The 18,289-nt window shown below is 46.8% G+C and overlaps 1 long non-coding RNA gene across 1 annotated transcript in view; it reads left to right on the top strand.

Annotated features, from left to right (window-relative positions):
- The first annotated feature begins 423 nt into the window (after positions 1-423).
- LOC135175586 (uncharacterized) overlaps positions 424-18,289 on the top strand; it is a 26,960-nt gene continuing 9,094 nt past the window's right edge. The window contains exon 1 of the long non-coding RNA XR_010302401.1: positions 424-1,002. This is a non-coding gene — a long non-coding RNA (uncharacterized LOC135175586). The remainder of the gene's footprint in view (positions 1,003-18,289) is intronic.

The raw sequence follows: 18,289 nt of genomic DNA, 5'->3' as shown, positions 1-18,289 counted from the left end.
CCCCTCCTGAGCAGGGCACAGACCCCTCCTGAGCAGGGCAGAGACCCCTCCTGAGCAGGGCAGAAACTCCTCCTGAGCAGGGCACAGACCCCTCCTGAGCAGGGCACAGACCCCTCCTGAGCAGGGCAGAGACCCCTCCTGAGCAGGGCACAGACCCCTCCTGAGCAGGGCAGAGACCCCTCCTGAGCAGGGCAGAAACTCCTCCTGAGCAGGGCACAGACCCCTCCTGAGCAGGGCAGAAACTCCTCCTGAGCAGGGCACAGACCCCTCCCGAGCAGGGCACAGACCCCTCCTGAGCAGGGCAGGGACCCCTCCTGAGCAGGGCAGAGACTCCTCCTGAGCAGGGCACAGACCCCTCCTGAGCAGGGCAGAGACCCCTCCCGAGCAGGGCAGAGACTCCTCCTGAGCAGGGCAGAAACTCGTCCTAGCACTGGAAGGACTCTTCAGTGGCTCATGAAGTTTGTTCTCGCACTTCCCTTTCTTCTCCAGTCCCCACGCAGGTCTGAGCAGCTCCGTCCCACTCGGAGCTGCTCTCTCCCCTCCGTTCCCCAGCCATTTTCTCCTGGGGAAAGGCTGAGCGCTGGCAAACGGCTACCTGAGGCCCTGAGCCGTGAAAGGATGCTGTAGGAGCGCAAGGAACAAAGTCAAGGGCCGTGGGAAGGCAGCGCCGCGCTTCCCCCCAGCGCCGCCTCCGCCTCGCCGCCCCAGCCCAGCAGCAGCGGCCGGAGCAGGATGGCAGCCGGGCCGCAGGGCCGCTTGATTGCTTCGGCCTGGTGGGCAGACAATGGGAGCAGAAAGAATGGCTGCTTCCTTCCTTCCTGTCGAGTGTTCTGCCTGAGCGAGCAAACTCAATAGCGCTGCGCTCCGCGGCAGCACCAGGCTCTCTGCACGGCGAAAACCAACAAAGAGCCCTTCTGGGGCACTTCCAGCTGCAGCCAAGCCAAGGCGCTGAGCTGTGGAGCCGGCCGGCGCGGCCCTGCTGGAGGCGGCCTGGCCAGCGCGGTAAGCATCCAGGTTGTTGTTTGGCCGCCAGGGCTGCCGTGTTGCTTTATTGGTTTAACGGTTTTATTCGTGTCAGCTACTGGGCAGTTTGCTTCCCCAGCCCTCCCCTGACCCTGCAACTGCTTTATCGTTGCTTTGTTGTTGGATTGTTTGGTGTTTGGTTCTTCCTCCCCCCTCCCCAAAGAGCTGTTGCTGAATTTGCTGCTCTAAACCCCTCCAGACAGGCTGGTCGCAGTGTGCTGTCAGGTGTTCAGGCGTAACTAAACTAGGGGAAGGTGACACAAGAGTTGCTTGTGCAAAACGTAAGCCTGCTGCGTCCTTCAAATCCAGCCTGGAGGTGAGGAGTTGTTGAGCATGAGAGAGGCTGGAATGGGTTGCCCAGGGAGGTGGTTGAGGCCCCATGGCTGGAGGTGTTTGAGGCCAGGCTGGCTGAGGCTGTGTGCAGCCTGCTCTAGGGTAGGGTGTCCCTGGGCATGGCAGAGGGTTGGCACTGCCTGCTCCTTGTGGTCCCTTCCAACCCTGACTGATTCTATGACTCTGAGGGGTCACACACTTAAATCATAGGCTGACTGAAAATAAAAGAGGTGTCAGTCATGGAAAATAGCCATCTGCTTACCTGCTTTTTTATAGCTGTGACTGCTGGAGTGGCTATAAACTGAAACATCATCCCCTATACATTTCATAAATAAGAAGGTAAGATAATAATTATGGACCACAGGTATTATTACTTTCAGGAAAGGAGGCTGTAGCCAGGTGGGGTTGGGCTCTTCTCCCAGGCAAGCAGCAACAGAACAAGGGGACACAGTCTCAAATTATGGTGGGGGAGGTCTAGGTTGGATGTTAGGAGGAAGTTGTTGGCAGAGAGAGTGATTGGCATTGGAATGGGCTGCCCAGGGAGGTGGTGGAGTCACCATCTCTAGAGGTGTTCAAGAAAAGCCTTGATGAGGCACTTAGTGCCATGGTGTGGTTGCTTGGCCAGGGCTGGGTGCTAGGTTGGACTGCATGATCTTGGAGGTCTCTTCCAACCTGGTTGATTCTATGATCTCTCCAGATTCCACTCTTTAGTTCAATGTTGTGCCAAACTGAGAAAGACCACTGTGTTGCTAAAAGGACAAGGATTTACAGTGCACATGCCCAGAGCTGCCAGTGAGATGTCACATTTTTTGTAACCTCTGAGTGTCTAGATCTTCAGAATCCCTGGTGAAAGTTCAGTCCATGAAGTTTTCCCATGTAGAAATAAATGGCAGATTCTGTTTCTCTGCTGTCTCTTGCAGCAGCACACTTTGTACATCACTCTGCAATGCAACAATGGGTGCCACCAGATTCCTTTGCATCTGCATAAGGCATCTCATCTAGATGTACAAGCATGTCATAAGGCAGGGCTTTTCTGAGGGATGTGTTCTTGTGAACAGCACACGTGGGAAAGAGTAAAAATCAAAGAAGCATAGAATCAAGCAGGATGGAAGAGACCTCCAAGATCATCCAGACCAACCTATCACACTACTCAGAATTTGGAACAGCAGAAAGCCTCTCACAGAAGAAAAGCTTCTGTCAGATTTTTGAGTGATATCTTCCTTGCTTCTTTCTCCTAAAAAGCTATATTCTGAGGTTTTGTTTTTGAAATGAGCAAACACACACATGCCTGCTGCATCTGTTCTCTCGAGCAAAGACCTGCTGGTTTTTCCCATTGTGCCACAACCCTGTTTGAAACAGAGCACCGAGCCAAGTTACATCAAACCTGTTTCATTTATTTTCCACTTCTGAACTATGGCAGATTCTCCTAACTCATATGCAGGCATGATTATAAAGATCATAGAATCATAGAATCAAGCAGGTTGGAAGAGACCTCCAAGCTCATCCAGTCCAACCTAGCACCCAGCCCTGGCCAGTCAACCAGACCATGGCACTAAGTGCCTCAGCCAGGCTTTGCTTGAACACCTCCAGGGATGGCAACTCCACCACCTCCCTGGGCAGCCCATTCCAATGCCAATCACTCTCTCTGACAGTCACTTCCACCTAACATCCAGCCTAGATCTCTCCTGGCACATCTTGAGACTGTCCCCCCTTGTTCTGTTGCTGCTTGCCTGGCAGCAGAGCCCAACCCCCAGATGTTCAAATGTGTCATCAGCTAATCTTAGGAAACTAGCTCAGACAACTTTCTGTTAAGCAATAATCTGTAAGTGACAAAACAGTACATACTTCAGTCACTGCACATTGAAGGATAGATTACTGCAGTGGAAAGAGTTTTCTCTTTCTACAAGAGCATTCATAACCAAAGTGTAAAGAAAAATTAACAATCCACCTAGGACAGCTTTACAGAATTTGATCTTCCAGAATTTGGCATACCAATGGAAATTCATGAAATGCATAGATACAGCTGATCTATTTGTACCCATTATCATAGAATCATAGTATGGTTTAGGTTGGAACAGACCTCAGAGCTCATCCAACTCCAAACCCCCACCATAGGCAGGGACACCTCTCAGTAGAACAGGTTGCTCAAGGCCTCATGTAACCTAGCCTTGAACACCTCCAGAGAGGTTGTGGAGCACAGAACCGCCCAATGTGATTGATCACATTCAGTGCTTCTGTGCTGCACAACCTCCCTGGGCAACCTGTGCCAATGTTTCACCACCCTTACTCTAAAGAACTTCTTCCTAACATATAGTTTAAATCTCCTCTCTGCCAATTCAATCCTATTACCCCTCCTCCTGTCATTCTAAAACCTTGTAAATAGTCCCTCTCCAGCCCTTCAGATACTGGAAGGCCACTTCCAGGTCTTCTCGAAGGTTTATCTTCTCCAAGCTGAAAAACCCCAACTCTCATAGCCTGTCCTCATAGCAGAGATGCTCCAGCCCTCTGATCACCATGTTTATGGTCTGCTCCCCTACAGAAAGATAGTAGCCATTAATTTCACATGAGACCTACTCCTGGTTCAGTTTGCTTTGATTTGCCTTGCTCACGATATCATACAGTTCCTGCTAGCAAAGTAGTAACCTAAGAGACAGAGGTATACATCTTAAGTGTTTTTTATCAGAATTCAGGCAAAGTTTCCTTAAGGAAGCATTATTGCTTGTCCTGTGGAAAATGATGTGCAGCTAAGGGCCAAGAAACTGATTTAGATCAAAGGACACCGTTGCCAGTGATACTCTGATTACCCCAAATCCAGTATTGTAAGAATTACATTAATGTTGTTTCTTACTTGGTATCCTCTGGAAGTAACATGCAGGTACTTTCTCTGCTCACTTCAGTCAGAAGTGTGCATCTCTATAAGGAGATTTCAGACTCAGGTTTGAAGATGCTACATGTTTAGGTACATCACATGAGGTTGTTTAGCCTGGAGAAAGAGGAGGCTCAGGGGTGACCTCACTGCTGTCAACCATTACCTGAAGGGAGGCTGTAGCCAGGTGGGGTTGGGCTCCTCTCTCAGGCAAGCAGCAACAGAACAAGGGGACACAGTCTCAAGCTGTGCTGGGGGAGATCTAGGCTGGATGTTAGGAGGAAGTTGTCAGAGAGAGTGATTGGCATTGGAATGGGCTGCCCAGGGAGGTGGTGGAGTCACCGTGCCTGGAGGTGTTGAAGCCAAGCCTGGCTGGGGCACTTAGTGCCATGGTCTGGTTGACTGGACAGGGCTGGGTGCTAGGTTGGACTGGATGATCTTGGAGGTCTCTTCCAACCTGCTTGATTCTATGATTCTATGTACAGATACATCACATTATTTCTGAAGGCAAAACCAAACAACAAACTATGGAATTGCAGCATATGAGGAAGTGGTTGTTGGCCATGAGCTGCTCACTATAATGCACTCCCCTTCCTTTTAGCACCTGCTGGGGTTTCTTCACCCTTTTTGCTTGTTAGTTTGTTTTTGGTTTTGTTTTGCTTTGCTTTTTAATCACTGTAGTCAGGCTAGAGAGAGGCCAGATGAGTCAGGTGTTGGTTAAACCAAGAGAACTGAGGTAATTTTTGACAGCTGTATAACCTCCTACCTTCATTTCAGTAGTTTGCTCGTTCCTCTAGCTGTACCCAGCAGGAGTTCCTAAAATGTCCTCACAAAAGATGAGAGGATAATTACTCAGTGTGGTTTAGCCTATACATTAGATAGTCTCATTAACTCCATGACATCTGTATATTCCTCACAGTCTTCAATATGTTTCTGTTCAGATTGCACCTGTGTGGTGGACAAATACTTTTACAGCTGAGGAGCTGAGGCGCAGTCTACACTGTGGCTGACCCATGTGGCAGCATTGAGGACAGGCATGGAAAGCTGGTGGTAGGCAGGCAGGCTAACTCAAGAACTTGTGCAAGCATACCCAAACCAGCTCAGGATGCACAAATCTGCCTGGGAGCCTTGGCATTTAATCTACAGGGAAGCCATGCCACTGAAGTGACTCCCATCTGCGGGTCCCAATGTATAGTGAGCCGTTTGCTGAAGCACATAAACCAAAGCTGTCACAATGGTGCTTTTGATTAAAAGTTTTATAGGGGGCCACAGTAGCCTTTGAAAACAGTGGGGGTTGACAGTGGTCTGCTAGTGCTGCTAAAAGGTTCAGGAATGCTGAACTTTAAGGTTAGGTTGTCTGATTGCAGTGCAAATATATGCTAAGTGACTTGCCCAAGGTCATTTGTATTATGATATCTATAGTAGAGCAGGCACTCAACACTGGTTTTCCATAGCTGTGGTTAGTGCTCTAATCTCTGTTATGAAAAGAAAAAATATTTTCTAATCTGACTAAGTATGTTGAATTGTGTTTTAGGCAAAGTTTAACTGGCAATACAATATACATAAGTAGGCTAATAAGCATATCAGGAATCTCCATCTTTACTTCTTCCCTCTGTGAACACTTGAATTGAAATAGTTCATTTTCATTTACACCTTCTGCTGTCTGTGGTGCAGGCTCTTGCCCAGGAATTGAAATGGGACACACTTGTTCCCAAGTGAGAGAAATCACAAGGAGGTTTGCACAGAAACAATGAACGAGCTGACTTGATACCACTTCTCCTTTGCCCTACAGGTGAAAAAAAAAGTATACAATCATAGAATCAGTCCGGGTTGGAAGGGACCAGAAGGATCATCGACTTCCAAACCCCCTGCCGTGCCCAGGGACACTCTACCCTAGAGCAGGCTGCACACAGCCGCAGCCAGCCTGGCCTCAAACACCTCCAGCCATGGGGCCTCAACCACCTCCCTGGGCAACCCAGTCCAGCCTCTCACCACTCTCATGATCAATAACTTCCTCCTCACAGCCAGCCTGACTCTCCCCACCTCCAGCTTTGCTCCATTCCCCCCAGTCATGGCACTCCCTCATAGCCTAGAAAGTCCCTCCCCAGCTTTTTTTGGAGCCCCCTTCTGATGCTGGCAGACCACAAGAAGGTCACCTGGGAGCCTCCTCTTCTCTAGACTGCACAGCCCCAACTCTTTCAGTCTGTCCTCATAGGAGAGGTGCTCCAGCCCTCTGAGCATCCTTGTGGCCTTGCACTGGTTAGTGAAAGGGAGGGTTAAACTTATCTAGTTAGACCACATTGGATGACAGGTGGAGGAGCTCTGTTATGCATATTCAGACTAACCAGAGCTTACAGACCTTACAGCACTGTAACTGGGTCACCCTTGAAACACTGTGTGTGACTCTGTTCTATAGACAAAGACTGCCATTATTGTGGTGCACATTGCCACCTCTAATGGCAGAACCTGGAAGAAGCTTGTCTCCTTCAGGTTCTTCTGCTGCCCTAGCTTATGAATTTGTCACTCTTTTGCTTTCCATAGACTAAGAAATCATGGGGCAGAGTGCCCTTCTCAGAGAGCCTAATGGCCTGCCCATAATGCTAATATGCCAATATTGCAACATGACTTAATGATTCCAATAATCAAGATTCATTTTCTTTTCCAAATTAGCCAACTGTACTGATTTTCTATATCTGAGAAAGTGTAAATACACAAACATGGGTTTGATGGGTAGATAACTAAATGGATAAAGAACTGGCCTGATGGCTGCACCTAAAGAGTGGCTGTCAATGCCTCCATGGCCAAGTGGAGGCCAGTGACAAGCAAAGTCCTTCAGGGATCAGTCCTGGGACCAGACTTGTTCGGCATCTTTGTGGGTGCCAGTGGGTGTCATGAGCAAGTTTGCTGACCACACCAAGCTCTGTGGTGCAGCAGACACACTGAAAGGAAGGGATCCATCCAGAGGGACCTGGATAGGCTGGAGAGGTGGGCACAAGCCAACCTCATAAGGTTCAACAAGACCAAGTGCAGGGTCCTGCATCTGGGCCAGGGCTATTCAAAGCACAAATCCAGGCTGGGCAATGAGTGGCTGGAGAACAGCCCTGAGGAGAGGGACTTGGGGGTGCTGCTGGACGAGAAGCTCAACAGGAGCCAGCAGTGTGCACTTGCAGCCTGCAGGACCAACCAGATCCTGGGCTGCATCAGAAGTGTGGCCAGCAGGTGGAGGGAGGTGATTCTACCCCTCTACTCTGCTCTGCTGAGACCCCACCTGGAGTACTGCATCCAGCTCTGCAGCCCCCATTCCAAGAGGGATGTGGAGATGCTGGAGTGTGTCCAGAGCAGGGCCAGGAGGATGCTGAGAGGCTGCAGCAGCTCTGCTGTGAGCACAGACTGAAAGAGTTGAGGCTGTGCAGGCTGGAGCAGAGGAGGCTCCCAGGTGACCTTCTTGTGGCCTGCCAGCATCTGAAGGGGCCTCAAAAAAATCGGGGGAGGGACTTTTTAGGGTGTCATGGAGTGAGAGGACTGGGGGGAATGGAGCAAAGCTGGAGGTGGGGAGATTCAGGCTGGCCGTGAGGAGGAAGTTGTTGAGCATGAGAGTGGTGAGAGGCTGGACTGGGTTGCCCAGGGAGGTGGTTGAGGCCCCATGGCTGGAGGTGTTTGAGGCCAGGCTGGCTGAGGCTGTGTGCAGCCTGCTCTAGGGTAGGGTGTCCCTGGGCATGGCAGGGGGGTTGGAAATAGATGATTCTCGTGGTCTCTTCCAACCCTGATTGATTCTGTGATTCTATGATATTTATTTTATTTCAAATGGAAGTAAAGTCTGTCTGCAGGTGGTTGCATTTTGATGGGGTCTTATTGAAAGAGAATTTAATCACTTCACATAAATAATCATTTTTGAAATTGTAGCTAAATAAAGCAAAATATTATAAGACAACAGACAGCAGTGTTGTGTAGAAGTTCATTGAAGGGCACATAACAATCTAGAAGTGCAACCTTTGTCATATCCCAGAGACTGCTGTGCAGTCACTAGTGGCAGCCCTCACAGAGTGAATGGATGACACACAAACTGGAGCACCATTCTGTACAGTATGTCACAAGCTCAGCGAGTTGGGAGACAGCAGTGAGTAGCTTCCCTCTCATCTATGCTCACATAATGAATCATGGGCTGTGCTAGCTTAAGCCTAGCTGGGATATTTTAGTGAGAGGAATTAGATGCTAGGCTGTGCAAAGCAAGCAGTGCTGCTGCACTCATAGGCTTGCTGAGATGGATAAAAACAAGAACATAAATATAGATAACAGAACTGCTCTTGGGCTCTAGGTGCATGCACATCTCTCTCTGACTCGCTGCCTGACTAATCCATCTGCTTTCTAGCTCCCCTGGCCAATCCTCCAAACTCACCATAAGGCAATGTCTGGGGTAAGGTAGAAGGGTGGAATGGGAAGTGGAAGGGTGGTTGGGAGCCCCTCCTGGGCACTCTGGTTTCTGGCAGGGCTGTTGTGTTCCTGCATTACTTTTTACCTTGTCTATGTCTGTCTCTAGCTGTACAGATATTGTCAATACCTGCTTGGATCTTGTGCTCAGCTGTAAATAGAAAGCTTCATTCTTTGATTTCTAGTTTGGCTGAGCCTAGTCTGGGCGATTTTCTCAAGTGTGGAGGGAGGTGGCTAACACCCCAACCATCACATGGGCACAGATCTGAAGAAGTCATACTTAAGTTCTCAATTGTATTACAGGCGACTTACACCTGGAAAGAAAAATGCCCCTTTTGCAAATTCACTTGTTGGGCGTGGAGCTGGGGTGAGAACTACCTCATGCAGTAACTCGTGAAATGGAAAATGACTGCCTACACACTCTGTTGCATCAGGTGCTTTGCACAGTTGTCTGGCTTACTGTGGGACAAAGTAGAGCAGGATGAGACACTCAGCAGCAGGAAATAAAGTGCCCTGCATTAACAAGTGCAAGCAACCAAACCGTTTTTAAACATAGGCAGAACCTATAATAGGCTGTAAAGCACCCATGCCTCTCGCAGCTAATGAGTGTTCCCATCTGCGATGGTCTGCCACAGCCCTAGTTAATTAGAAACTAAATTACTAACATCTCTAATTATTCATAATGACATTCCTTTACCTCTGTTAAATTAGTTATAAAAATGATTAGCATAAGAAACGCTCAACTTCGAAGTAATAGACACTAAGTCAGAAAGCCTCTGTTTTCCTATTTAATCTAATGAAAGGTATTTTATCTCAGATGGCATCGAAGCACACAGGGAAGATTAACTCTGTGAAAGTAAATGGTTTTATCAAACAAAGCAGACCTGGGGTGCAGTGCTATCAATTACATGTACAGACCATTTCCCTTAATGAAGGTACTTAAGACTGCGATACATACTTTAAGTTACATAATTTGCAGGGCCATAGTAAAGCAAAACAAAGCAAACAAGGCAAACCCAAAGCTTTGGAAAACGTCTTTCATATTTTAATGGCTTAATAAAACGATGACCCAATTGGCTTTCCAGACACTTGACTAACTCTAATCTATTTGCTTAAAAGGTGTATATGAGCAGGCAAGTTTTCACAGGGTGTCATTTTCCATACAATCAGGAGGGCTTTGTGCTAAATTGTATAAGAAAGCATTCAGGGTTAAAATTCAGCATGACTCTCCCCCAACCAACCCTTCCTGCACCTTCACCCCCCACTCCCACTTAAACCCTTTTGGAGGTTCCTGCCCTCCCCTGCCTGTTCTCCTCTCAGAAGCAAACTCATCACCATTAGCACACAAATGCAAAATAACCAGCACAGGCCTCTTCCCAGGAATACAAATTAGGGGCAGGTAGTTGAGGAGCTTAGAAAGCTGAAATAGCGAAGTTCACAATGAAAAGGATGAATAGATGAGAGACTGAAAGTGGGGTAAAGTGTTCAGCTTTTGTCATTTAAAGTGACGTCTTTAACTCTTTGCCTTCGTGAGGCTGCTCTTCACCAAAATAATAATGAATCGCAATTAAGAGCCCAAGGACAAAAGGGAATTCTGTGGGAGGAAAAAAAGAAAAAGGAAAGGAAGAAAAAAGGAAAATTATGATGACAAGAAGAAGATTTCTTTTTTCTCCCTTTTGCAGCGTATGAGTATCTGTCGGGAAAGCAAAGAAGATAGTTTTAGAACTGTCATTGTTTAACGTGACAATGGTGCCACTGTAGGTAGTGAAACCAGTGATGTCATCAAAGCAGCTGGAGAACAGTTTGAGATGGCTCATCAGATCGTCTAAATTTATATCCACTCACTAATCCCCACAGCTACTTTATGTCCTGTTCTACTTTTGGGGACAAGTTACTGTTTCTTACTGAAATGGGATATTCTAGGTGTAAAGTGCTGCTATGTATAAAATTATTTGTCCTTCATTTGAGTAGAGCCTTTGGGAAACTAAATCTCATCTCAGATTCTGCTGCACCTCTGGACTTGGATCACAGGCTCACAGGATGTTAGGGGTTGGAAGGGACCCAAGGAGATCATCCAGTCCAACCCCCTGCCAGAGCAGGACAATCCTATCTAACACAGAGCACACAGGAACACATCCAGACAGGCTTTGAACGGCTCCAGAGAAGGAGACTCCACAACCTCTCTGGGCAGCCTGTTCCAGTGCTCTGGGACCCTTACAGTAAAGAAGTTCCCCCTTCTGTGGAGGCAGAACCTCTTGTGCTGCAATTTACCCCCATTGCTCCTCCTTGGCTGACACTTGTTTGTCCCCTGCTAGAAAAGCATTTCATTTTATAGCATAGATCTACTCTCAAATCGTGGTGTGAGATAATGCTTCTTTCAAGTGTCTTGTTTGTGGATATGGCACCTTGCTGTCAGTGTAAAAAGGAACGAATTTCTGATCACACTGAGGACAAGCAGTTCTATAAACTGGTTCTCTAATTCATCTTTATGAATAGGGACCCAAGTTAGGTGCAAAAGCTTTGGTCCATATTTTCTCTTCTCATGTTCAATTTAAGAGAGATGTTGAGGTGCTGGAAGGTGTCCAGAGAAGGGTAATGAAGCTGGTGAGGGTCCTGGAGCACAGCCCTGTGAGGAGAGGCTGAGGGAGCTGGGGGTGTGCAGCCTGCAGCAGAGGAGGCTCAGGGCAGAGCTCATTGCTGTCTACAACTCCCTGAAGGGAGGCTGTAGCCAGGTGGGGTTGGGCTCTGCTGCCAGGCAAGCAGCAACAGAACAAGGGAACACAGTCTCAAGCTGTGCCAGGGGAGGTCTAGGCTGGATGTTAGGAGGAAGTTGTTGTCAGAGAGAGTGATTGGCATTGGAATGGGCTGCCCAGAGAGGTGGTGGAGTTGCTGTGCCTGGAGGTGTTGAGGCCAAGCCTGGTTGAGGCACTTAGTGCCATGGTCTGGTTGACTGGACAGGGCTGGGTGCTAGGTTGGACTGGATGATCCTGGAGGTCTCTTCCAACCTGCTTGATTCTATGGTTCTATGTTCTTCTTAAAATGAGAAGACACATATTGACACAGGAGAGTAATGCACAAAACAAAAGGTGACTTCACAGTACTGAATTAGCCTTTCAGAAAGAGTTTGTGTCAATCCAAGCTATTGCACTTGCATGACAATTTGCAGGTGTGGTAGGAAAAACATCTTAGTTCATTTGCATTGTTTTACCTGCTCTCTTTGTTGAGCATTTGTTAGTTCCACGATGATTGCTTGACATTTCATATCCACTGTTTACTGTGACATAAAAAAAAAGGCAAGCTATTTAGCAGCTTTAGGGTATGTCTACAGGGACAGGTACAGACAGATGCAAGCTTGCCTGTTCGTTCTTCAAAATGGCCAGACATGAGCCAGCTTTGATCCAAAGTCATATATAGACACATACACATGGCACTTGCACTTTGAGGTAACGAGCTGGATTGAGCAACCCAAGTGCAATTACTTGATTTTGAACAGGAGCTGGCTCTGTTTGACCAGGGCAGAGCACAGCCAGAGGACCTTGGGTCTTCTCATGCTTGTCCAAGTGTTCAGGCTGCAAGAATCTTCAAGAGGCACCAGAGTGACAGCAGAGAAAAAGTCTCTTCAGCATCCTTATCATCTAAAGGATAAAATCTTAAGACCTCTTTTCTGTATGGTAAGATGAATTTGGATGCTTCTGAGCAATGCCACTGCAGTAAAATAAGTTAAAGCTTTATCCTTTATCCACATCTTAGGGATGATACTTCTGTTGTGAGATGTTATTACTCAGTCCTTCAAAGAACCTCCTGAAGTTTTTGTAGCTTGCTTCATTTCACCATTCCTTTGATCATAGAATCATAGAATCAACCAATTTGGAAGAGATCTCCAAGATCATCCAGGCCAACCTAGCACCCAGCCCTGGCCAATCAACCAGACCATGGCACTAAGTACCTCAGCCAGACTTGGCTTCAACACCTCCAGGGACAGCAATTCCACCACCTTCCTGGGCAGCCCTGGCCAATCAACCAGACCATGGCACTAAGTGCCTCAGCCAGACTTGGCTTCAACACCTCCAGGGACAGCAACTCCACCACCTTCCTGGGCAGCCCATTCCAATGCCAATCACTTTCTCTGCCAACAACTTCCTCCTAACATCCAGCCTCAGTGCCTCTTAAACCTGCTTCTTAAATATATTCATTTTAATTTGATTTTAATTAATTAAAGGACTTCTTAAACCTGTTTCAGTGATTTCTCTCTTTCTTGTATTAACACAAAACAAACTGAACTGAGGTGCTTAAATGCTGTTGTAATTGATGGGAATTATTAGCCTCCATTCAGAACTACTCATGTTCCTCAGCATGCCTAAATAAATAATTCCAACGCTGTGGTCTGTTCTGGCTTGAAATTCCCCAGCAAAGTCAGTCAGAACTGAGTGTGTATCAAAAGCCAAACTTTGCCTCTTTAGGATTTTGTAGAAGTCTCTGAAGGATCACTCCTATAAAATACATTCTGAGGTAAGCCCCATAAGGAGAACAAAAGTGAGCATTATTTAAGGGCCTCACCAAAAGACAGCAGCTCTGGAATACATCAGAAGGAGTTTTGGAATGGCTTTATTGGAAGGGTGATTCTTCTGTTTAGCTTTCCATTTTTTTACTGGAAGAATTAGAAATGTCATTTGGCAGAGGTCTGTAATGTTTTTGGAACTGGAAGGAAATTTGGCTTTTCCATTTGGTGTGGGTGGATGTTCCTCTAGGCCACATTTAACATGTAAAATGAGAGAGGTGGGTTTGACATGTTTCCTAAATGGAGACCTGTAGCTGCGTGTTTTCCAAACCTACCTTCAAAAAACCCTCTGCCAGCAACCTACATACTTGATCCCTCTGTTACCCCTGGGCAGATGGCCCTGAGCATCACTTTTACCCTTTTTGCAGCATAAATATTCAAGCCAAAAAATATCAAAGTATCAGGATTCAGAGCAACAAGAAATCAATAGAGCAGATAAACTGGTTTATCCTCCTTGCGTTCTGCTGCTGTGCAAAGGACCTATAGACTCATAGAATCAGGCAGGGTTGGAAGGGGTCACAAGGACCATCTAGTTCCAACTCCCCTGCCATGCCCAGGGACACCCTACCCTAGAGCAGACTGCACACAGCCTCATTCATCCTGGTCTTAAACACCTCCAGCCATGGGGCCTCAACCACCCCAGTTATAAAAATGGTTGATCCGGCCAGATTCCACCAGTGCACCTAACCTCATCTGCACTTGGTGTCACTAAGTGCATGTCATTGTATTTAATGTCTGTCCTCTCTATCCTTCTCAAGCAGGATGCAATACTAATCTTCCTGGATGTGGAGGAGCTGCTGCTGAAGCACTGATAACAATAACTTGAAAAGGAAGGACTCATTCATAGCAAGAGAATCATGAATTGCCAATCACTCTCTCTGGCAGCAACTTCCTCCTAACATCCAGCCTAGACCTCCCCTGGCACAACTTGAGACTGTGTCCCCTTGTTCTGTTGCTGCTTGCCTGGCAGAAGAGCCCAACCCCACCTGGCTACAGCCTCCCTTCAGGCAGCTGCAGACAGCAATGAGCTCTGCCCTGAGCCTCCTCTTCTGCAGGCTGCACACCCCCAGATCCCTCAGCCTCTCCTCACAGGGCTCTGCTCCAGGCCCCTCCCCAGCCTTGCTGCCCTTCTCTGGACACCTTCCAGCACTTCAACATCTCTCTTGAATGGAGGAGCCCAGAAGTGGACACAGCACTCAAGGTGTGTCCTGAGCAGTGCTGAGCACAAAGGCAGAAGAACCTCCCTTGTCCTGCTGCCCACACTGCTCCTGAGCCAGCCCAGGATGCCATTGGCTCTGCTGCCCACCTGGGCACACTGCTGGCTCCTGTTCAGCTTCTGCCAACCACCACCCCCAGTTCCCTCCCTGCCTGGCTGCTCTCAGCCACTCTGTCCGCAGACTGTAGCACTGCTTGGAGTTGTTGTTGCCAAAGTGTAGAACCCTGCACTTGGCCTTGTTCAGTCTCATCCCATTGGCCTCTGCCAGTAACAATCAGTTTGCAAATGTCTATGGTGAAATTAATCTTGCCTTCTTTGGTCAGCTTAAAGTTAGACTTACAGTCTAATGGACTAACTCCTTGATGAAGGATGTTGTAAACAATTTTGGAAAGGCTTAAGGAGTAGACTTTAAAACATAACAGAGGGGTCCTTAAAGGTCACTATATCACTGGATTTGATGCAGGAAGCTTTCCGGGTTGAAAGTTACTTAATTATGGGAGAGTGCTCCCTGGGCAGCAGCTGTACCTCTGCACCAGCTCTCATGGTTTTATATGTCTCCTGCTTCTGTAAGGAGTAGGATAAAGGGCAAGATGAATCTTTTGTCTGACCAAAGGTGGCTGCTTTTACATTTTTGTGGTGAGACAAGGTCATGGTGTTCCGCTACAGTCAATACAGACATAAGCACTTCCACAGGATGTTCCTGATGCAATCACTGTTAAATGTATGTGTAGCTGACTGAGAGTTTTTGAGTTGGGTTGTTTTTTTTGTTGTTGGTTTTGATTAGTATTTTTTTCTTTCAGGAATCAGAAGCCTGTAGAGGCAGGCAATAACAGTCCTTCCTTATATAGCAGTTAAAATATTAGAAGAGGGACTCAGCAGGAAATCCTTCATTAGGATTGTTTAGGAACAGATTAGGCAAATACCTGCAAGGAATGGCTGCAGTACATTTAGTCCTTCTTACTGTAGATGATTAGGCCAAATGATCTTAAGCAATTCTGCACAGTCCTGCCTTTTTCTACATGCCTGGCAAAAGCTCCACTGTAACTGCTACTGGACAGGGCATTTTATAAGCCATGAAACAACTTTCTACTGAAGCTCTGTGCTATGCTCCATGGAAGCTCTGCTTATTGTTTTTGGCAAAGCAGCACTGTTCAGCCCCAGAGAGATAACTGTGAAGAGAAGTGGGGTATGTGGTTCTCATATACAGGTAGTGTACTGTCCTAAATACATAATGCATATAATATTGGCAAACTGATTGTTACTGGTAGAGGCCAAGGGGAAGAGATTGAACAAGGCCAAGTGCAGGGTTCTCACTCTGGCCACAACAACCCCAAGCAGCACTACAGGCTGGGGACAGAGTGGCTGAGAGCAGCCAGGCAGAGAGGGAGCTGGGCGTGCTGGGAGAGATGAGGCAGCAGTGCCCAGGTGGGCAGCAGAGCCAATGGCATCCTGGGCTGGCTCAGGAGCAGTGTGGCCAGTAGGACAAGGGAGGTTCTTCTGCCCCTGTGCTCAGCACTGCTCAGACCTCTTTTATTTCTTTTCTTTTCTTTTCTTTTCTTTTCTTTTCTTTTCTTTTCTTTTCTTTTCTTTTCTTTTCTTTTCTTTTCTTTTCTTTTCTTTTCTTTTCTTTTCTTTTCTTTTCTTTTCTTTTCTTTTCTTTTCTTTTCTTTTCTTTTTTTTCTTTCTTTTCTTTTCTTTTCTTTTCTTTTCTTTTCTTTTCTTTTCTTTTCTTTTCTTTTCTTTTCTTTTCTTTTCTTTTCTTTTCTTTTCTTTTCTTTTCTTTTCTTTTCTTTTCTTTTCTTTTCTTTTCTTTTCTTTTTTTTCTCTTTTCCTTTTCTTTTTCCTTTCCTTTCCTTTCTTTTTTCCTTGCCTTGCCTTGCCTTGCCTTTCCGTTCCTCTCCTCTCTCCTCTCTCCTCTCTCCTCTCTCCTTTCCTTGCCTTGCCTTTCCTTTCCTTTCCCCTTTCCTTTCATTTAAATTTTCCTCTCCTCTCCTCTCCTCTCCTCTCCTCTCCTCTCCTCTCCTCTCCTCTCCTCTCCTCTCCTCTCCTCTTCTCTTCTTTTTTCTCTCCCACCTCGGATTTGTCACCATCCCAGCAGCCCCATCGACTCGGCCGTTTGTTTGATGTGAGCTGAACGCCCCGGGGGCACCGAAGGGGTTAAGTGGAGGAAATTCTTGTCAACTCCAATAGAGAATCAGAGATGTTAAGGGATTTTCTGTAAGAAGGACAGGGTATTTCTGACACCAGAGCCACAGCACACCATAGCAGAGAGTCAAACTCTTACTTAAAGGGGGTTTTATACTTCTGGAGTGGAAAATATTCATATTGTGGTTTCTGACTAAAAATAACTTCTTCCCCGCGCAGCAGTGACAGGTAGCTGAGGCTAGCTCAGACCACTGGCTCACTAGTGACTGCAAACTGCAGCATCCATAGACATGACCAGAATCCAAGGCAGCCTCTACAGTAAGCCAGATGAATCATCCTGAAAAAGCATCATTCCCTCTGCAATAAATAGCTTTCAGCACAAATGTCTGCCACACAAAGCATGCTTCAAGCATTTTGGGGTTATATAATGTAAAACACTGTTCCATGTAAATTGAAATGATCTTTTTTCTTCCTTTTGAAGAGGTCCTGCTTTTTTCCATAACAAGTCTGGGAATACTCAAGGGATCTTGGGATCCTAAAGTTAAGTGATTGAATTGAAAGCATTCCTTTTGTGCAAATGCAATAAATAATAGTTCTTAAACTAGCAGAAATAAGGGATCTGAATTCTCTTGGATTATAGTGAAAGCTATTGTCCAACAGAGATGCAGCAAGAAACAAAAGCTGATAAAATCTTTAGATTCTTATTCTAATGTGGAACACTTATTTTGGTGGTGGTGTTGTTTGGCTTAGGTTACTTTTGGTTGGTGTGATGGTTTGGGTGTTCACTGCCCCCACCACACTTAAGAAATCACCCAGACTAGACTCAGGTGATCCTGGAAATTAAGGAAGGAAGCTTTCTATTTACAGCTGAGCACAAGATCCAAGCAGGTTTTGACAATATCTCTACAGCCAGAGACAGACATAGACAAGGTAAAAAGTAATGCAGGAACACAACAGCCCTGCCAGAAACCAGAGTGCCCAGGAGGGGCTCCCAACCACCCTTCCACCTCCTTTCCACCCCTCTACCTTATCCCAGACTTTGCCTTATGTTCAAGGTGAGTCTAGAGAATTGGCCAGGGGGGTTAGGAAGCAGAAGGACTAATTACACAGACAGCAGGTTAGAGAGAGAAGGGAGGAAGCCAAAGGCAGAGGGGCATCATCAAACTAGATCAGGTTGCCCAGAGACTGGAATCTGCCTCTGCATCTGCGTAGCAGGCTTATGTCAGTGATGCTCAGGGACTGCCAAAAGCATTTGAAAATTGCCATATTAGGTCTAATTAGCAGTTGTAAAACCTGCCTCTTTGTCACTCGTTTCTCACTGAAAGTAGAGTGGAAAAAAGCTATTCTGGACCAAGACACCACACCTGGGAGACCTCAGTATAGGAGTACAGAGCATAGGGTAGATGGACTCTGCAGACACCTGGGAGACCTCAGTATAGGAATACAGAGCATAGGGTAGATGAGCTTTGCAGACACCTGGGAGACCTCAGTATAGGAATACAGAGCATAGGGTAGATGAGCTTTGCAGACACCTGGGAGACCTCAGTATAGGAATACAGAGCATAGGGTAGATGAGCTTTGCAGACACCTGGGAGACCTCAGTATAGGAATACAGAGCATAGGGTAGATGAGCTTTGCAGATGTATTCTCTGGGGGGTGGGGGAAAGGAGTGTCCTTCGTGGCCTCATTTGGAAACTAGGGGAAAACGTTACAGTAACAG

Source organism: Pogoniulus pusillus, chromosome 5 (genome assembly GCF_015220805.1).
Source record: "Pogoniulus pusillus isolate bPogPus1 chromosome 5, bPogPus1.pri, whole genome shotgun sequence".
NCBI lineage: Eukaryota > Metazoa > Chordata > Aves > Piciformes > Lybiidae > Pogoniulus > Pogoniulus pusillus.
This window is presented reverse-complemented; position numbering and strand designations above follow the sequence as displayed.